Source organism: Rhinoderma darwinii (assembly GCF_050947455.1).
Source record: "Rhinoderma darwinii isolate aRhiDar2 chromosome 2 unlocalized genomic scaffold, aRhiDar2.hap1 SUPER_2_unloc_55, whole genome shotgun sequence".
Taxonomy (NCBI): domain Eukaryota; kingdom Metazoa; phylum Chordata; class Amphibia; order Anura; family Rhinodermatidae; genus Rhinoderma; species Rhinoderma darwinii.
The window spans coordinates 1,033,076-1,052,464 of NW_027461724.1; the positions used below are offsets into that span (position 1 = coordinate 1,033,076).

Consider the following 19,389-nt stretch of genomic DNA (forward strand, 5'->3'; position numbering starts at 1 on the left):
TATCAGTTGGGACATGGTGGCGCAGAAAGTAAACAAGAAGATATGTATGTGGAATATGAGGAAGCTTACTATGGAGGGAAAAATTTTAATTATTAAAATGGTCATTTTACCCCTGCTTTTATATCTGAGTATGGTTTTCCCTCCTCCCACGGTTTTACTGAGAAAAATAACCAAAGCTTGTTTTACTTTCTTTTGGAGTTCCAGAATGGAGAAATTAAAGAGAGGAATCGTGATGAAGTCCAAACCAAAGGGTGGCAAAGACTTTCCAGATTTTAATAGGTTTCTTTTACTAAAATTTTTTAGCTTCTGTTTTAATTCCCTTTTTAAAGAGCACTATTGGTCGTTTTATTTACGTTATAATACAGGGTTTTTTATGCGAAGGTGTGGGTGGTTCCAGATTATTTTAACCTCACCTTATGCTTTTAATTTACCCCCACAATACGTAATTTTAGAAAAAATAGTTGCTTTATTTAAATTAAAAGGGAAGAGTATTAATGATCTTAAAAATAGCAAGAAGCTTTTAATCGACCTAAAAAGAGAGGATGCGGTCAGCAGAATAGACAATTTTAACGAAAAACGCAGTGGTTTTATCTGGAAAATGTCTAACATATTTTATCTCTTTAACACACAGAAGGACCTGGCCTGGAGCTGCATTCATCAATGTCTTCCATGCCGGGCATTCCAATACAGAAGAAGATTCGCGAGGTCTGCCGTCTGCCCGAGGGAAGGCTGCCAGGCTGAGGAGACAGTGCGTCATTTACTTTGGACATGTTACTTTGCACAACATTTTTGGAAAAAGATATTCCCTCTTATGGAAAAGATGGCAGACCTGAAGGACTTATGTTACGATGATATTTTATATGGACAATTTGGATGCCCGACCGCGAATCAGAAGACAATAGCATGGAAGACGATGAATTGCGCTAAAGAAGCTCTTTGGAAGGCCAGGAACATCCTTCTTTTTAAACACGACGTTTTAACAACGGATGATGTTTTAGGTCTTTGTTTTAGTGAGATGTATTTATATTATTTAATTGACAGGAAAGCAAATGCCACCCTTCTAAATAAATGGTTTGTGACTGACTGGAACTCCAATAAATAAAGATTTGCCACCATGTCCCCCTATAAATAATAATGTAATTTGATTTTACTATTGTAACAATGTGAAAATGTTTGACGTAATTGTAATGTTATTTATTGTAAAATTGAATTTTTTATTAATAAATCATTGACACCCCCGCGAGGGGGTAGCCAACTGAAAAAAATCTGTTCTTATCAGTTTAATATCTGATACGTCCCCTATCTGGGGACCATATATTAAATGGATTTTTAGAACAGGGAGATGGAAATAGAGCTTGCTCTGTCCACTCCACGCATTGACCTGGTATTGCAGTATTTCCAGGACCGGTGCACCCTTTCCTTATGTGTTTACTAAAATCAGATTCCAAAAGTACTTTTTGTGTTTGCCATTGTTTTTGTCTTTCGGATGGGATCTCCCCTTTTAATCCCATTATTTCAACACCTGTTGGACAATGCATTTGTACAGTCATGTGTGATAATGAGCTAATTTATTAAATGCAATTAATTAATACATTGCCACCTCTTGTTTTGTGTCGTCTGTGTTTCTGTGTTTCCGGCATTTCACATTGGAACAGCTCATTCACCTTCCTTGTCTTCTCTCCGCCCTCCCTCCTAGGTAGGTTAAAGAGCTGCACCTGAGCCAGCCACTGATTGATGCAGCACCATAGTCAAATAGTGGAGTGGAGTAGGGGAACAGCAAACAGCCATTAAAGCAGCCAGCCCGCCCGCCCGCCCGTCACAATGGACCTACCTGTGTACACTAGATGGATGTGATGGAATGTACTGTGGTCCCTACATTTCAAGAAGAAGTAAGAATTGCAGTTGCAACAAACCCTTGCTTGCCTACAAAGAGAGCAGCAATTTGGATTTGTTACTATGTTACCTGGAAGAATAACAAACTGTGCAAGGATGGAGGTTGTAGGAGCAAGGAGAACAAGTTGTCTGTAAAGTTGGTGGATGCCTATTTTCCATTTTGCAGTCCCTTGTCTCCCTCTTGTGGCCTCCTGGAGGCAACTAGCTGTGCAAAAAAAAGACAGCCTGGGGGCCGGCTGTTGCAGTGTTGCCCTCTCAGGCAACACTGAGTGACTGACTGAGCCGCACCGTCTTATATAAAGTTCAGACGGAACTTTGCACGTGTCATAGTGGAGACCTCAGGAGCCAGAGCCAGCTTTCTGACATCATAATGGGGCCTCAGAGATAAAAGCCTGGGCCCAGGCAGTGTTGGTCAGTGCTGCTCAGCAGGCAGCACTGGACTGGATTAAAGCTGATACAAGGTGTGAAAGGAGAAGGGGTGGCAGTGGGCATGCACTTACTGCTGCTGCTGCTGCTGCTGCCAGTGTTTGAACGGCAGGAGGGCATTTGGGCGTTGCCAGGAAGGCGTTTTTATGTCGATTCCTCCTCTTTCAGCACTGCATTGTGGTGCAAGCAAAAGAAGCAAATCCTGTCTTGCTTCCTCTCCGGCCTTTATTCACCTCCCGCTTAGTAGCTGTGAGTGTGTGTGAGCCTGCAGGGCCCCATGGAATTGCCTAGGAGTAGGCTGAATCGCTGCAAGGGGTGAACAGCAGTATTGGGCAGGCTCGGTCAACGCGCGGCCCGTTCGGGTTATCGCTTCTCTGCCTTTTGGCTAAGATCAAGTGTATTTATACAGGAGGTTTTTGGTCAGAAGGTGCTCAGGTACCCTCTCTCTCGGCCTCGGGGGATCGTCCAGGTTCGCCTGGACTTCACCCCCGTGCTGCTATTTGGGAGAGAGGCTTAGTCCTGAGCAACGAGTTGCGATCCCCCCCAGCCCCTTGGTCTCCGTAAGACAAGGGGCGCAGCGAAAGCTGTGCGGTTCGACCTGGCCACGCTAATGGCAGGCGAACCCGATGCGGTGCCGGTGTACGCCCGGCTTAAGAATTCTGCACGATTTATCGTGGCAGAGGGTGGAGGCGGTCCCCGTGGTATTAAATTTTTAGTCCACGCCATTTTGGAAGATCTGCTGGCGGTCCACAAGAACGAGCTCTTGGCTATCCAGGACTACCCGAAGCGAGGAATCTACGATGTCACCTTCATGGGAGAAGGAATACTCCGTGATGCTATGGACCGAGCTGAGAGGAAACAAGGTGAACTCGTAGCAGCGGGAGTCAAGGTAGTAGAGCATGAATTTGAAATAACCAAACTCGTGGTGATTAAAATGTATTCCCCATATGTGAGAGATATGGAAGTGGCAGCATTTCTAGCTGCCTACTTCAAAAATGTCAAACTCCTGGGGAAAGTGATGAACGAGTGTGGAGTGTGGACCGCCAAATGGAAGTTTTTAGTTACGCTGATTAAGGACCCCTCCACCCAAGAAACGAGATTACCACCGGCTCGTTTTAAAATTGGAAATGTGAATGGCGACCTCTACTTCTCAGGGATGCCAAACTTCTGCAGGGCTTGTGGTACCTATGGACATACCAGTTTTAACTGCGATGTCACCTGCAGAAACTGTGGAAGCAAAGAGCACAATATAAGGGAGTGCACAGAAGAAAAAAAATGCAACTTTTGTCAAAAAACTGGTCACTTGTATTTTTCTTGTCCTCATAGGTACCGAAGCGGAGAAGAAGAGCAACCCGGGGCGCCCCCACGTGCTCCACCAGCGGACCAGCCCCGCCCTCAGGGAGAGGAACAAGCCAGTGCTGCAAAGGAGCAGCGGGGTACCTGGGCTTCAAGGGTACGGTCTGTTGGAGCCAAAGCAGGTACCTCACAGCCAACAGCCTCAGAGGAGAGAAGGGAGTCCAGTGCGAAGGAAAAACGCCAAGCCAAACGTAAGGCTGAGAAGGGGCAGGCCAGTGAGATAACTGAGGCATCCCAGAGTGCTGGTTGCTCAGTGGATGCCGGGCCTGCTCCCAATCCTGGGTCTCTAGATACGGAGTCTGAAGAGGAAGGTTGGCTGAAAGTGGGTCCCCGTAAAAAGGGTAAACAGGAGCGTGCCGGTAGGGGGGTGACAGGGGAGGAGCAAATGGATACGTCCGTAAAGCAAAGTGAGGCTCCTCCTAGGACCGCCCCCTCGTCGTTACTGGTGAGGAGGGTGGGCACTGTTCCCCCCGAGCCAACCGACACCCCGCCATGTGCGCAACCTCCCCCTCTAGAACGGCCTGCACGGCCTGCACGGCCTCAGGGGGGAGCGGCGGGGCCCTTGGGGGACCCACCCGATACAGACCTATATGGTCAGCCGTTAGAGACCCAGGTAAGGCTGTGTGAATCTGGACTCCCTGTATACGAGATGAGGGCTGTTGGCTCGACGCTCACGGAAGGTAGTTCCTCTCCTGAATCATCCCCTTTCTCGCTAGAGTCAGACGAGGGCGGGGAGATGAGTTCAAGCGAGATTTCTGGTATTGCTGGTGGAGGCCAAGTCTGATTTTAAGTAACACGATTATTTATTTTTTAAAATCAAGACTAACACAATTAAAACTCCACGATGTCTGAAATAAAGGGGATCTCCCTCAACGTGAGGGGCGCCAAGTCCAAAGTCAGAAGGGTTGCTCTCTTCAGTTTTTTATCTGGCCTGGCAGCCTCTGTTTTTTTCCTGCAGGAGTGCGGCATTCCCCATGCAATGAAGTACCATAAATACAAAGAGGATTGGAAGTATGGTCCATCAGTCTGGTCTGGATCTAACGAGTCCAGATCAGCAGGGGTCGCCATTCTTTTTAAGGGAAACGTTTTTATTGATTTTATTCAAGAGATTCTCCCAGGACGTATTTTATTGGTTAAAGCTTTTATTGACGGCGTAAAATGGCAGTTTTTAAATTTTTACGGCTCACCTGACAAAAATGAGAGAGCAGAGATGCTAGAAATGTTACCTCTTTTTATTAATACAACTGAGCCTTTTATCCTCGCAGGTGATTTTAACTGTATCCTGAGGGGGGAACGCCGGTTTACCAGTACTACAAGTAGGAATTACGATAAGACCTCTGGACTGCTCAAAGATATTGTAAATGATTTTAAATTAACAGATTTGTACAAAGAATGTAATAGGAGCAGCCCAGAGGAAGCCGGCGTTACCTGGAGCAACGCCACCTGTAGCTCCAGGATAGATTTTATTTTTTGTAATGAGAATGTACTGCCTTTTAATTGTGAAGTTTTAACTAATGTTTTCTCAGATCACAAGCTTTTATCATTTTATGTAAAGCGTGATTTTAATAAACCGGTGTGTAAGAAGTCCTGGAAGTTAAATGTTTCCCTTTTAGATGATCCACAGGTTTTTACTGATTTTATTGAATTTTACCAAAAATGCAGGCGGGGGAGAGACATGCGTACTCCCATCAGTGCATGGTGGGAGAAAATGAAAAAAAGAATAAAGGAATTTTTTATTAAAAAGAGCGTGGCGAAAGCCAGAGAAAAACATGCTTTTTTTAAAATTCTCAGCACCCGTCTGCAGACCCTGTACAAGATGAGAGATAATGAAATTGACGTTAAAACTGACATCACTAATTTAAAAAAAGAAATAGCTCAGTGCCTGGAGCAGAAAGGCAAAGAAATCATTTTTCGTTCCAAAATTCAGCATGTGGAGGAGAATGAGACCTGCTCCAGGTACTTTTTTAAAAAAATTAACAATAAAAAGGCTATTATTAAAAATATTGAAGGTGTGTCAGATGTACAGGGTATTTTAAGTAAAGTTCATGAGTTTTATGCTGACCTTTTTAGTGTTAAAACTGTGGATCATAATTTTATGCGTGACTCACTGAAGGAGATTACTACTGTTTTAGACCCTGTCTCCCAGAATTTTTTATTACAGGAGCTGACGGAGCAGGAGGTTTTAGAAACGGTAAAGAGTTTTAAAGCCGGAAAAGTTCCCGGACCGGACGGTATACCCAGTGAGTTTTATGTCAAATTTTATGACATTTTAAAAGAGGATCTTTTTAGCCTTTTTTATGAAGTTTTTAATTCCAAGATGCTGCCTAAGTCCTGGCGGAAGGGTGAGGTCTCCCTGCTACATAAGAAAGGTGACATCGCAGTTTTGAAGAACTGGAGACCAATAACCCTTCTGAATAGCGACTATAAAATAATGGCAAAAGTGTGCGCAAATAGATTAAAAGCCATAATACCCCACATTGTACACTCTAACCAGGTGTGTGGGGTGCCAGGCCGCAGCATCTGGGATAATCTTAACCTGGTAAAAGATGTGATTGAGGACACGAGGTCTAGAAGAGGTAAATTAGCCATTTTATCTATAGACTTCGAGAAGGCGTTCGACCGTGTCTCTCATTTTTATCTTTTTAAGGTTTTAGAGCGTATGGGTATACCTGAAGGATTTTTATTATCACTTAAAGCCTTTTATAAAGATTGCACAAGCAAAATTTTAGTGAATGGTTTTAAGACACAGGACGTGATTTTAGACTCAGGGGTGAAGCAGGGGTGTCCCTTGTCCCCACTGCTTTTTATTTGCGCATTAGAGCCTCTACTGTGTACAATTCGCCGCGATAAGTTAATACGTGGAGTCCCCCTGCCCGGGGGTGGCGGCGTAGAGGCTAAAGCAGTGGGGTACATGGACGATGTAGCGGTTTTTTGCAGGGACACCCTGTCGCTTCAGAGAACCCTCAGACAAATTGAGTTTTATTGCTGTGCTTCCGGTTTTAAGGTGAACTTCGACAAAAGTAATATTTTAAATATAGGAAGCATGGCTTTTAGAGACATACCCGTCCCTGTGTCAGATAATATTACAATTTTAGGTGTCTCCTTCAGTGAGTGCGACAATGGTTTTATCAGTTGGGACATGGTGGCGCAGAAGGTAAATCAAAAAATATGTATGTGGAACATGAGAAAACTTACCATGGAGGGAAAAGTTTTAATTATTAAAATGGTCATTTTACCCCTGCTTTTATATCTCAGTATGGTTTTCCCTCCCCCCACGGTTTTATTGCAAAAAATTACTAAAGCATGTTTTACCTTCTTTTGGAGTTCCAGAATGGAGAAACTTAAAAGAGAGATTGTGATGAAATCCAAACCGAAGGGTGGCAAAGATTTTCCGAATTTTAACAGGTTTCTTTTAATCAAGTTCTTCAGTTTCTGTTTTAATTCCCTTTTTAAAGAACATTATTGGTCCTATTTTTTACGTTTTAATACAGGGTTTTTAATGCGAAGGTTTGGGTGGTTCAACATTGTTTTATCCTCACCTTACGCTTTTAAACTCTCAATAAACTATGTGATTTTAGAAAAGATAGTGACCTTATTCAACCTGAAGGGAAAAAATGTAAATGAGCTGAAAAATAGTAAAAAATTAATTAAAGACCTAAGAGAAAGTGAGACGGTCAGCAGGATTGAGAATTTTAATGAGGAACGAAGTGCTTTTATCTTCAAAATTATTAATGTGTTTTATCTTTTTAATACACAGATGGACCTGGCCTGGAGCTGCATTCATCAATGTCTTCCATGCCGGGCATTCCAATACAGAAGGAGGCTCGCGAGGTCTGCCGTCTGCCCGAGGGAAGGCTGCCAGGCCGAGGAAACGATTCGACACATTTTTTGGACGTGTGATTTTGCGAAGGAATTTTGGAAAAAAATATTCCCTCTTTTGGTAAAGATGGCAGACCTGAAAGACTTGAATTATGAAGATATTTTATATGGACTATTTGGATGCCCAACCGCGAGCCAAAAGATAATAGCGTGGAAGACGATGAATTGCGCCAAAGAAGCTCTATGGAAGGCCAGGAACATCCTGATTTTTAAGCACGATGTTTTATCTACTGATGATGTTTTAGGTCTTTGTTTTAGCGAAATGTACATTTATTATTTATTAGACAAAAAAAGAAATGCCACCCTTCTTAATAAATGGTTTGTGAAAGAATGGAACTCCAACATATAAAGATTTGCCACCATGTCCCTTTTATGTAATGTAATGCAATGAAATATTGATTTTATTGTTATTCATTTGTACAAAAGTTGGTTTTATTGTAAACTGTATTTTTTATCATGAAATAAATCATTGACACCCCTGAAAAGGGGTAGCCAACTTAAAAAAAAATCTGTTCTTATCAGTTTAATATCTGATACGTCCCCTATCTGGGGACCATATATTAAATGGATTTTTAGAACAGGGAGATGGAAATAGAGCTTGCTCTGTCCACTCCACGCATTGACCTGGTATTGCAGTATTTCCAGGACCGGTGCACCCTTTCCTTATGTGTTTACTAAAATCAGATTCCAAAAGTGCTTTTTGTGTTTGCCATTGTTTTTGTCTTTCGGATGGGATCTCCCCTTTTAATCCCATTATTTCAACACCTGTTGGACAATGCATTTGTACAGTCATGTGTGATAATGAGCTAATTTATTAAATGCAATTAATTAATACATTGCCACCTCTTGTTTTGTGTCGTCTGTGTTTCTGTGTTTCCGGCATTTCACATTGGAACAGCTCATTCACCTTCCTTGTCTTCTCTCCGCCCTCCCTCCTAGGTAGGTTAAAGAGCTGCACCTGAGCCAGCCACTGATTGATGCAGCACCATAGTCAAATAGTGGAGTGGAGTAGGGGAACAGCAAACAGCCATTAAAGCAGCCAGCCCGCCCGCCCGCCCGTCACAATGGACCTACCTGTGTACACTAGATGGATGTGATGGAATGTACTGTGGTCCCTACATTTCAAGAAGAAGTAAGAATTGCAGTTGCAACAAACCCTTGCTTGCCTACAAAGAGAGCAGCAATTTGGATTTGTTACTATGTTACCTGGAAGAATAACAAACTGTGCAAGGATGGAGGTTGTAGGAGCAAGGAGAACAAGTTGTCTGTAAAGTTGGTGAATGCCTATTTTCCATTTTGCAGTCCCTTGTCTCCCTCTTGTGGCCTCCTGGAGGCAACTAGCTGTGCAAAAAAAAGACAGCCTGGGGGCCGGCTGTTGCTGTGTTGCCCTCTCAGGCAACACTGAGTGACTGACTGAGCCGCACCGTCTTATATAAAGTTCAGACGGAACTTTGCACGTGTCATAGTGGAGACCTCAGGAGCCAGAGCCAGCTTTCTGACATCATAATGGGGCCTCAGAGATAAAAGCCTGGGCCCAGGCAGTGTTGGTCAGTGCTGCTCAGCAGGCAGCACTGGACTGGATTAAAGCTGATACAAGGTGTGAAAGGAGAAGGGGTGGCAGTGGGCATGCACTTACTGCTGCTGCTGCTGCTGCCAGTGTTTGCACGGCAGGAGGGCATTTGGGCGTTGCCAGGAAGGCGTTTTTATGTCGATTCCTCCTCTTTCAGCACTGCATTGTGGTGCAAGCAAAAGAAGCAAAACGCGCGGCACGTTCGGGTTATCGCTTCTCGGCCTTTTGGCTAAGATCAAGTGTAGTATCTGTTCTTATCAGTTTAATATCTGATACGTCCCCTATCTGGGGACCATATATTAAATGGATTTTTAGAACAGGGAGATGGAAATAGAGCTTGCTCTGTCCACTCCACGCATTGACCTGGTATTGCAGTATTTCCAGGACCGGTGCACCCTTTCCTTATGTGTTTACTAAAATCAGATTCCAAAAGTGCTTTTTGTGTTTGCCATTGTTTTTGTCTTTTGGATGGGATCTCCCCTTTTAATCCCATTATTTCAACACCTGTTGGACAATGCATTTGTACAGTCATGTGTGATAATGAGCTAATTTATTAAATGCAATTAATTAATACATTGCCACCTCTTGTTTTGTGTCGTCTGTGTTTCTGTGTTTCCGGCATTTCACATTGGAACAGCTCATTCACCTTCCTTGTCTTCTCTCCGCCCTCCCTCCTAGGTAGGTTAAAGAGCTGCACCTGAGCCAGCCACTGATTGATGCAGCACCATAGTCAAATAGTGGAGTGGAGTAGGGGAACAGCAAACAGCCATTAAAGCAGCCCGCCCGCCCGTTACAATGGACCTACCTGTGTACACTAGATGGATGTGATGGAATGTACTGTGGTCCCTACATTTCAAGAAGAAGTAAGAATTGCAGTTGCAACAAACCCTTGCTTGCCTACAAAGAGAGCAGCAATTTGGATTTGTTACTATGTTACCTGGAAGAATAACAAACTGTGCAAGGATGGAGGTTGTAGGAGCAAGGAGAACAAGTTGTCTGTAAAGTTGGTGGATGCCTATTTTCCATTTTGCAGTCCCTTGTCTCCCTCTTGTGGCCTCCTGGAGGCAACTAGCTGTGCAAAAAAAAGACAGCCTGGGGGCCGGCTGTTGCAGTGTTGCCCTCTCAGGCAACACTGAGTGACTGACTGAGCCGCACCGTCTTATATAAAGTTCAGACGGAACTTTGCACGTGTCATAGTGGAGACCTCAGGAGCCAGAGCCAGCTTTCTGACATCATAATGGGGCCTCAGAGATAAAAGCCTGGGCCCAGGCAGTGTTGGTCAGTGCTGCTCAGCAGGCAGCACTGGACTGGATTAAAGCTGATACAAGGTGTGAAAGGAGAAGGGGTGGCAGTGGGCATGCACTTACTGCTGCTGCTGCTGCTGCTGCTGCCAGTGTTTGCACAGCAGGAGGGCATTTGGGCGTTGCCAGGAAGGCGTTTTTATGTCGATTCCTCCTCTTTCAGCACTGAATTGTGGTGCAAGCAAAAGAAGCAAAACGCGCGGCACGTTCGGGTTATCGCTTCTCGGCCTTTTGGCTAAGATCAAGTGTAGTATCTGTTCTTATCAGTTTAATATCTGATACGTCCCCTATCTGGGGACCATATATTAAATGGATTTTTAGAACAGGGAGATGGAAATAGAGCTTGCTCTGTCCACTCCACGCATTGACCTGGTATTGCAGTATTTCCAGGACCGGTGCACCCTTTCCTTATGTGTTTACTAAAATCAGATTCCAAAAGTGCTTTTTGTGTTTGCCATTGTTTTTGTCTTTCGGATGGGATCTCCCCTTTTAATCCCATTATTTCAACACCTGTTGGACAATGCATTTGTACAGTCATGTGTGATAATGAGCTAATTTATTAAATGCAATTAATTAATACATTGCCACCTCTTGTTTTGTGTCGTCTGTGTTTCTGTGTTTCCGGCATTTCACATTGGAACAGTTCATTCACCTTCCTTGTCTTCTCTCCGCCCTCCCTCCTAGGTAGGTTAAAGAGCTGCACCTGAGCCAGCCACTGATTGATGCAGCACCATAGTCAAATAGTGGAGTGGAGTAGGGGAACAGCAAACAGCCATTAAAGCAGCCAGCCCGCCCGCCCGCCCGTCACAATGGACCTACCTGTGTACACTAGATGGATGTGATGGAATGTACTGTGGTCCCTACATTTCAAGAAGAAGTAAGAATTGCAGTTGCAACAAACCCTTGCTTGCCTACAAAGAGAGCAGCAATTTGGATTTGTTACTATGTTACCTGGAAGAATAACAAACTGTGCAAGGATGGAGGTTGTAGGAGCAAGGAGAACAAGTTGTCTGTAAAGTTGGTGGATGCCTATTTTCCATTTTGCAGTCCCTTGTCTCCCTCTTGTGGCCTCCTGGAGGCAACTAGCTGTGCAAAAAAAAGACAGCCTGGGGGCCGGCTGTTGCAGTGTTGCCCTCTCAGGCAACACTGAGTGACTGACTGAGCCGCACCGTCTTATATAAAGTTCAGACGGAACTTTGCACGTGTCATAGTGGAGACCTCAGGAGCCAGAGCCAGCTTTCTGACATCATAATGGGGCCTCAGAGATAAAAGCCTGGGCCCAGGCAGTGTTGGTCAGTGCTGCTCAGCAGGCAGCACTGGACTGGATTAAAGCTGATACAAGGTGTGAAAGGAGAAGGGGTGGCAGTGGGCATGCACTTACTGCTGCTGCTGCTGCTGCTGCCAGTGTTTGCACGGCAGGAGGGCATTTGGGCGTTGCCAGGAAGGCGTTTTTATGTCGATTCCTCCTCTTTCAGCACTGCATTGTGGTGCAAGCAAAAGAAGCAAATCCTGTCTTGCTTCCTCTCCGGCCTTTATTCACCTCCCGCTTAGTAGCTGTGAGTGTGTGTGAGCCTGCAGGGCCCCATGGAATTGCCTAGGAGTAGGCTGAATCGCTGCAAGGGGTGAACAGCAGTATTGGGCAGGCTCGGTCAACGCGCGGCCCGTTCGGGTTATCGCTTCTCGGCCTTTTGGCTCAGATCAGGTTTATTGCCTGGTTTGGGCTGGAGGTGCGAGTTTGGAGCGATCCTCCGTTTCCGTTTACGGGAAACTTTTTTTGCTGTGGTTTTGTACCGACAGGTTTATTGTGAAGAATGGCTGCCATCAAGAATACCATCCGGATTGAAGTGCCCCCGAGAGAAGCCAACAAGAACAACGTGAAATTTGTGGTTGCAGATCTTATCGAAAAAAAGGCTGGAGCAGAAAGGCAAGACATCTATGCTGTACAAGACTTTCCAAAAACAGGTGCGTACGATGTCACGTTCCATGAGGATTTTACTTGCCTTAATGTATATGAGTGGCTGAGAAACAACACTGAAGATCCCATGATGCAAGGAGTTAAAGTTACACCATTGTTTGGATTCAATGAAATTAACTTGCTTGTACATGTGTATAACCCTTACACCAAGATTGATCTGCTGGTGGATTTCCTGCTCAAGTACTGTGAGTATGTGAAAGGAGGAGTTGCACAGACCAACATCCTAGGGATTTTTAACTGTAAGTACAGATTTCAAGTCAAGCTGAAACGTGACTTAAACTGTGTTGGGGGTTTTCAACACCCACCGTCAAGTTTCTCTGTCGCAGGGCACCGTGGTTTTCTAAGTTATCCAGGACAGCCAAGGTATTGCAGGAAATGTTTTTCCTTTGGTCACACACAGGTCTTCTGTGATAAATCAGTGTGTTGCAGAAATTGCAAACAAGAAGGCCACACTGCAGGTGAGTGCCCCACCCCAAAATCCTGTGATGCGTGTGGGGGGACTGACCACATGTACAAGTTTTGTCCTGTAGCAGATGCTCAAAGGGCTGCAAATGAGGAAAAAACCAAAGCAGCACAGCAGAGACAGGAGGAGCAAAGAAAGCAAAGACAAATGCAACAGGTAAAGTCTTATGCTAGTGTGGTGAAAGACTCGGGCGGAGCACAGAAGCTGAAAGTAAGTGAGCCACAGATTTTGCAACCAGGTGGGCCCCACCCTTTCTTACCCCTGATGAGGCACTTTGAGGAGCTGTTTGAAGAGGCAGGGGAGGCGGTGCATGAATCAGATCCAACGAATATTCATGAGTTCCCATCAAGCATAGAGACGGTAAAGAGTCAAAGGGAGGGTGGTGGGGATGAATCAGACGAAGATGGCCAAGCATTGTGCGTGCAGAGGAGGGTTTTCAAGAAAAGACGTAGTGAGGAGGGTGAAAACCAAACCCCGCAAGCCGGCTCTTCGTTGCAAACGCTGGAGGAAGACATTGCGGACGTTGTGGATGGTGGTGGAACTTTATAGATAATGTTTTTCCTTTGTTCTGTTTTTTCAGTGTTCTCCATGAGCTAAAAGTTTTTTGGCAATATGGGAGTCAAAATCGCTTCACAAAATGTGAGAGTGTTTAAAACTAAGAATAGAAGAACTGCCATATTAGAGTTTCTTGCACAAGAAAATGCAGTCATATATTGTTTGCAAGAATGTGGTTTGAATGAAGCAATTAGTAGTGATGAATGGGTGCATGGAAGTTCAATTTGGTCATGGAGTGTATCAAATAAAAATGATGGGCTGGGAATTTTAGTTAAGGGAAAAGAAGTGTCTCTTATTAGTTATACAGTTATAGAGGAGGGGAGGTGTATCTTGGCCTTTTTTAGCTATAAAAATGTTAAGTTTTGTATCATTAATGTTTATGCGTCAACGGACAAAGTTGAAAGAAAAAATTTGTTTGATAAAATTAAGTTTTTCGTTCCAGGAGGGCTACCGGTAATATTAGTTGGAGACATGAAATGTGATATTGGTAAAAGTACTGTCGATATTTCAGGGAAAGTATTATTAGAAATAATTAATGATTTTCATTTATCGGACATGCAGAAATTATGCAAAATCGATCCCAGGTTGAATACCTATCATGCAGATAGAGGTAGAATACATAGTTGTTTAGATTATTGTTTTATTTCTCGGAACTTAGTTCCTTTAAGTTACAGTCAACAGCAAGTGGTATTTTCTGACCATGAATTGGTTATATGTGAAGTAGATGTGGATGTAAACAATGTGTCTGGGCGTGGTTTATGGAAATTAAATGTTAATTTGATGGAAAGTGAAGATGTGAGAAAGGAGTATGCTAGAAAGTATGAGAGTTGGTGTAGACAAAAAGGAACTTTCAATAATATAGGTAAATGGTGGGATTGGGTTAAATGGAAAACAAAAATATTTTTTAGGAATCTTGGGTATAAAACTGCTGCAGTTAAAAGAGAGAAGTATGTGAGACTAAATGCACGTCTGAATTTATTGTATAAATTGAGAGAGAGCGGTGCGGAAGTGAATGAAGATATCTTGTGTGTAAGAAGAGAGATTAATGAATATTTGAATGATAGAGGAAAAAGTATTATTTATAGGGCAAAATTAGATAAAATGGAGTTTGATGAGAAGTGTAGCAGGTTTTTTTTCAAAAAAGTCTTTAGTAAAAGACAAAGTATGAATGTGTTGGTTGGAAGAGATGGCAATGAGGTGAGCGGTGATGGAGTAAGTGAAGAAGTTGCGAGTTTTTATGAGGATTTGTATGCAAATAAGTGGAGAGATGAAGATATGGAAAGTGATGTGCTAAAAGTTTTGGATGGTAAGTTGAGTGATGTAGAAAAACAAGGTGTCATGAAAGAGTTGGTGATAGAAGAATTATGGAAGGTAATAAATAGTATGGCGGTAAATAAAACGCCTGGTGAAGACGGATTACCAATAGAATTTTATAGACGTATGTGGGATGTGATAGGGCGTGATTTCTTCGAAGTATGTAAATATATGTGGACGAATGAAGAAATGGTTGAGAGTATGCGTGCAGGAGTAATTGTATTGATACCAAAAAAAGGGGATTTGAAAGATTTGAAGAATTGGCGTCCAATAACGTTGCTCAATTGTGATTATAAAATTTATGCAAAGGTGATCGCGAATAGGATGCGTGATGTGATAGAGAGTGTGATTGGGGAAGAACAGTGTTGTGCAGTGCCTGGAAGAAGATTGCATGAGAATGTGTGTATGCTGAGAGATTGTTTATGGGACTCTATGGAGAGGAAAAATGATGTCTTTTTATTAAGTTTAGACTTTGAAAAAGCCTATGACAGGTTATCTCATAGTTATTTATTTAAGGTTTTAGTTAGAATGGGGTTTCCAGTTGAGTTTGTCTGGCGTATTAGAAGCCTATATAAAGGGATATATAGTCGGGTGTTATTGAATGGGCATGTAGGAAGGAAAGTGAATGTGTTGTCAGGCGTGCGTCAAGGATGTCCGTTGTCTGCGATTGTTTTTATTTGTTCAATTGAACCTTTGTTGTGTATGATAAGAAAGGACAAAGTTATTCGTGGTGTACATGTGCCAGGTGGAGGAGGGAAAGAATGGAAAGTAAGTGGTTATATGGATGATGTTTGTGTTTGGTGTGATTCTGAGTGTTCAGTGAGACGAGTGAAATTGCTAGTGTCCTTCTTTTGTAGCGTGTCTGCTTTTCGTGTGAATTGGGACAAGAGCGAATGTAAAAATTTTGGAAAAGGCGTTTTGAGGAGGGATATAGGAGTGAATGTAGTGAATGGACCAATTAAGGTTTTGGGTGTAAAGTTCAATGAAAGATTGGATGGTGCGGAATGTTGGGAAGATGCTAAGAAAAAAGTTGAAAACAAGTTAAATTTTTGGAAAATGAGGAGTTTATCCTTCTTTGGGAAAATCTTAGTAATCAAAAGCATTATTTTACCGATCTTTTTGTTTATTGCCATAGTCTTTCCACCAAGCTATATGGGTCTTAGGAGTCTAAATAGAATTTTGTTTGTTTTTTTATGGGGATCCAAAATGGAGAGGGCTAAAAGAGAAATTTTAGTGAAAAGTATAGATAAGGGAGGTCTTGGGTTTCCAAATTTAGAAATTTATTTTGGGGTAAATTTGGTTATCTTTCTATTGAGAGTAGTTAGATCAGATGGAAAGTACGCATATATGTGTAGATATTTATTTGGTACCTATTTGATTCGAATGAAGTGGTGTGTGCGAGATTTGCGTCGTCCTGTTTCCTTCGTCATTCCTGTGTGGTATGTATGGATGTACAAGTTCCTTGGTAAATATGAATTACGGGATGTGGATGTCAGAATGTTGCGAAATAAGAGTCTAGTGTATAGGATGATTGAATGTAGAGAGACTGAGTGTAGTATAAATATGGTGAGAGGAAGAGATGTAAGTAAAGTATGGAAGAAAGTAAGAATGGATGGCTTAACGAATAAACAGAGAGAGTTAGTCTGGCAAAGCCTTCACGGAGTACTACCGGTTAGAGAGTTCCAGAGGAATCGAGGTTTGGTCAGGAGTGATGCGTGCCCGAGGTCTGGCTGTAATGGAAAAGAGAGTATTGTTCATTTGTTTTGGAATTGCCAGTATGCAAGAGAAGTGATAAAGAGAATGGGACCGTTATGTAAAGAGTTGACTGGGGTAAGTTTGTTATCTTTTGAAATGTTTATGTTTGGTTTGTGTGCGTGTAATGGAGAAAAAGAGAGAGTGTTGTGGTTGCTGCTTGCATGTATAAAAGAAGTATTATGGGATGTTAGAAATGTGTATGTATTTAAAAGAAAAGAATTTCCTGTAAAAGACAGTGTAAGAATGGTGTTAGGAAAATTATATGTTTGTTTTTTGTGGGATAAAAGGAGAAGAGGAGAAGATGCTGAAGGAGTGTGGAAAGTGAGAAAGTGGATAGATGTAGTAAATTGTTCCTAATAGCTATTTTATGTTTATTTATGTGTATTATTTGTTGGAAATAAAGAAAGTCCACATGATGATGGGAAACAGTGCCCTATAACTGTTACTGATGTTCTAATGGTAGTTTTGGACCGTTGAATATCCCATCTGAGGATTAAAGAAAAAAAAAAAAAAAAAAAAAATCTGTTCTTATCAGTTTAATATCTGATACGTCCCCTATCTGGGGACCATATATTAAATAGATTTTTAGAACAGGGAGATGGAAATAGAGCTTGCTCTGTCCACTCCACGCATTGACCTGGTATTGCAGTATTTCCAGGACCGGTGCACCCTTTCCTTATGTGTTTACTAAAATCAGATTCCAAAAGTGCTTTTTGTGTTTGCCATTGTTTTTGTCTTTCGGATGGGATCTCCCCTTTTAATCCCATTATTTCAACACCTGTTGGACAATGCATTTGTACAGTCATGTGTGATAATGAGCTAATTTATTAAATGCAATTAATTAATACATTGCCACCTCTTGTTTTGTGTCGTCTGTGTTTCTGTGTTTCCGGCATTTCACATTGGAACAGCTCATTCACCTTCCTTGTCTTCTCTCCGCCCTCCCTCCTAGGTAGGTTAAAGAGCTGCACCTGAGCCAGCCACTGATTGATGCAGCACCATAGTCAAATAGTGGAGTGGAGTAGGGGAACAGCAAACAGCCATTAAAGCAGCCAGCCCGCCCGCCCGCCCGTCACAATGGACCTACCTGTGTACACTAGATGGATGTGATGGAATGTACTGTGGTCCCTACATTTCAAGAAGAAGTAAGAATTGCAGTTGCAACAAACCCTTGCTTGCCTACAAAGAGAGCAGCAATTTGGATTTGTTACTATGTTACCTGGAAGAATAACAAACTGTGCAAGGATGGAGGTTGTAGGAGCAAGGAGAACAAGTTGTCTGTAAAGTTGGTGGATGCCTATTTTCCATTTTGCAGTCCCTTGTCTCCCTCTTGTGGCCTCCTGGAGGCAACTAGCTGTGCAAAAAAAAGACAGCCTGGGGGCCGGCTGTTGCAGTGTTGCCCTCTCAGGCAACACTGAGTGACTGACTGAGCCGCACCGTCTTATATAAAGTTCAGACGGAACTTTGCACGTGTCATAGTGGAGACCTCAGGAGCCAGAGCCAGCTTTCTGACATCATAATGGGGCCTCAGAGATAAAAGCCTGGGCCCAGGCAGTGTTGGTCAGTGCTGCTCAGCAGGCAGCACTGGACTGGATTAAAGCTGATACAAGGTGTGAAAGGAGAAGGGGTGGCAGTGGGCATGCACTTACTGCTGCTGCTGCTGCTGCTGCTGCTGCCAGTGTTTGCAAGGCAGGAGGGCATTTGGGCGTTGCCAGGAAGGCGTTTTTATGTCGATTCCTCCTCTTTCAGCACTGCATTGTGGTGCAAGCAAAAGAAGCAAATCCTGTCTTGCTTCCTCTCCGGCCTTTATTCACCTCCCGCTTAGTAGCTGTGAGTGTGTGTGAGCCTGCAGGGCCCCATGGAATTGCCTAGGAGTAGGCTGAATCGCTGCAAGGGGTGAACAGCAGTATTGGGCAGGCTCGGTCAACGCGCGGCCCGTTCGGGTTATCGCTTCTCGGCCTTTTGGCTAAGATCAAGTGTAGTATCTGTTCTTATCAGTTTAATATCTGATACGTCCCCTATCTGGGGACCATATATTAAATGGATTTTTAGAACAGGGAGATGGAAATAGAGCTTGCTCTGTCCACTCCACGCATTGACCTGGTATTGCAGTATTTCCAGGACCGGTGCACCCTTTCCTTATGTGTTTACTAAAATCAGATTCCAAAAGTGCTTTTTGTGTTTGCCATTGTTTTTGTCTTTCGGATGGGATCTCCCCTTTTAATCCCATTATTTCAACACCTGTTGGACAATGCATTTGTACAGTCATGTGTGATAATGAGCTAATTTATTAAATGCAATTAATTAATACATTGCCACCTCTTGTTTTGTGTCGTCTGTGTTTCTGTGTTTCCGGCATTTCACATTGGAACAGCTCATTCACCTTCCTTGTCTTCTCTCCGCCCTCCCTCCTAGGTAGGTTAAAGAGCTGCACCTGAGCCAGCCACTGATTGATGCAGCACCATAGTCAAATAGTGGAGTGGAGTAGGGGAACAGCAAACAGCCATTAACCCCTTAAGGACGCAGCCTAGTTTGGGCCTTAAGGCTCAGAGCCCATTTTTCAAATCTGACATATTTCACTTTATGTGGTAATAACGTCGGAATGCTTAAACCTATCCAAGCGATTCTGAGATTGTTTTCTCGTGACACTTTGGGCTTCATGTTCGTGGTAAAATTTGGTCGATATATTCAGTCTTTATTTGTGAAAAATTGCAAAATTTAGAGAAAATTTACAAAAAATAGCATTTTTCAGAATTTAAATGCATCTGCTTGAAAAACAGACGGTTATACCACCCAAAATAGTTACTAGTTCACATTTCCCATATGTCTACTTTTGATTGGCATCGTTTTTTGAACATTCTTTTATTTTTCTTGGACGTTACAAGGCTTAGAACATAAACAG

At 43.0% G+C, this 19,389-nt stretch overlaps 5 non-coding genes and 1 pseudogene across 5 annotated transcripts; all 6 read left to right on the forward strand.

Moving 5' to 3' along the window:
- Nucleotides 1-1,224: 1,224 nt before the first annotated feature.
- On the forward strand, nucleotides 1,225-1,418 carry LOC142679649 (U2 spliceosomal RNA). Its single transcript, XR_012852847.1, has one exon. It is a non-coding gene; the product is annotated as a U2 spliceosomal RNA (small nuclear RNA).
- Nucleotides 1,419-8,046: 6,628 nt separating this feature from the next.
- LOC142679671 (U2 spliceosomal RNA) lies at nucleotides 8,047-8,215 on the forward strand (annotated as a pseudogene).
- A 1,118-nt stretch (nucleotides 8,216-9,333) lies between these two features.
- On the forward strand, nucleotides 9,334-9,524 carry LOC142679452 (U2 spliceosomal RNA). Its single transcript, XR_012852701.1, has one exon. It is a non-coding gene; the product is annotated as a U2 spliceosomal RNA (small nuclear RNA).
- Nucleotides 9,525-10,640: 1,116 nt separating this feature from the next.
- On the forward strand, nucleotides 10,641-10,831 carry LOC142679454 (U2 spliceosomal RNA). Its single transcript, XR_012852702.1, has one exon. It is a non-coding gene; the product is annotated as a U2 spliceosomal RNA (small nuclear RNA).
- A 6,135-nt stretch (nucleotides 10,832-16,966) lies between these two features.
- Nucleotides 16,967-17,161, forward strand: LOC142679650 (U2 spliceosomal RNA). Its single transcript, XR_012852848.1, has one exon. It is a non-coding gene; the product is annotated as a U2 spliceosomal RNA (small nuclear RNA).
- Nucleotides 17,162-18,433: 1,272 nt separating this feature from the next.
- Nucleotides 18,434-18,624, forward strand: LOC142679455 (U2 spliceosomal RNA). Its single transcript, XR_012852703.1, has one exon. It is a non-coding gene; the product is annotated as a U2 spliceosomal RNA (small nuclear RNA).
- Nucleotides 18,625-19,389: the final 765 nt, after the last annotated feature.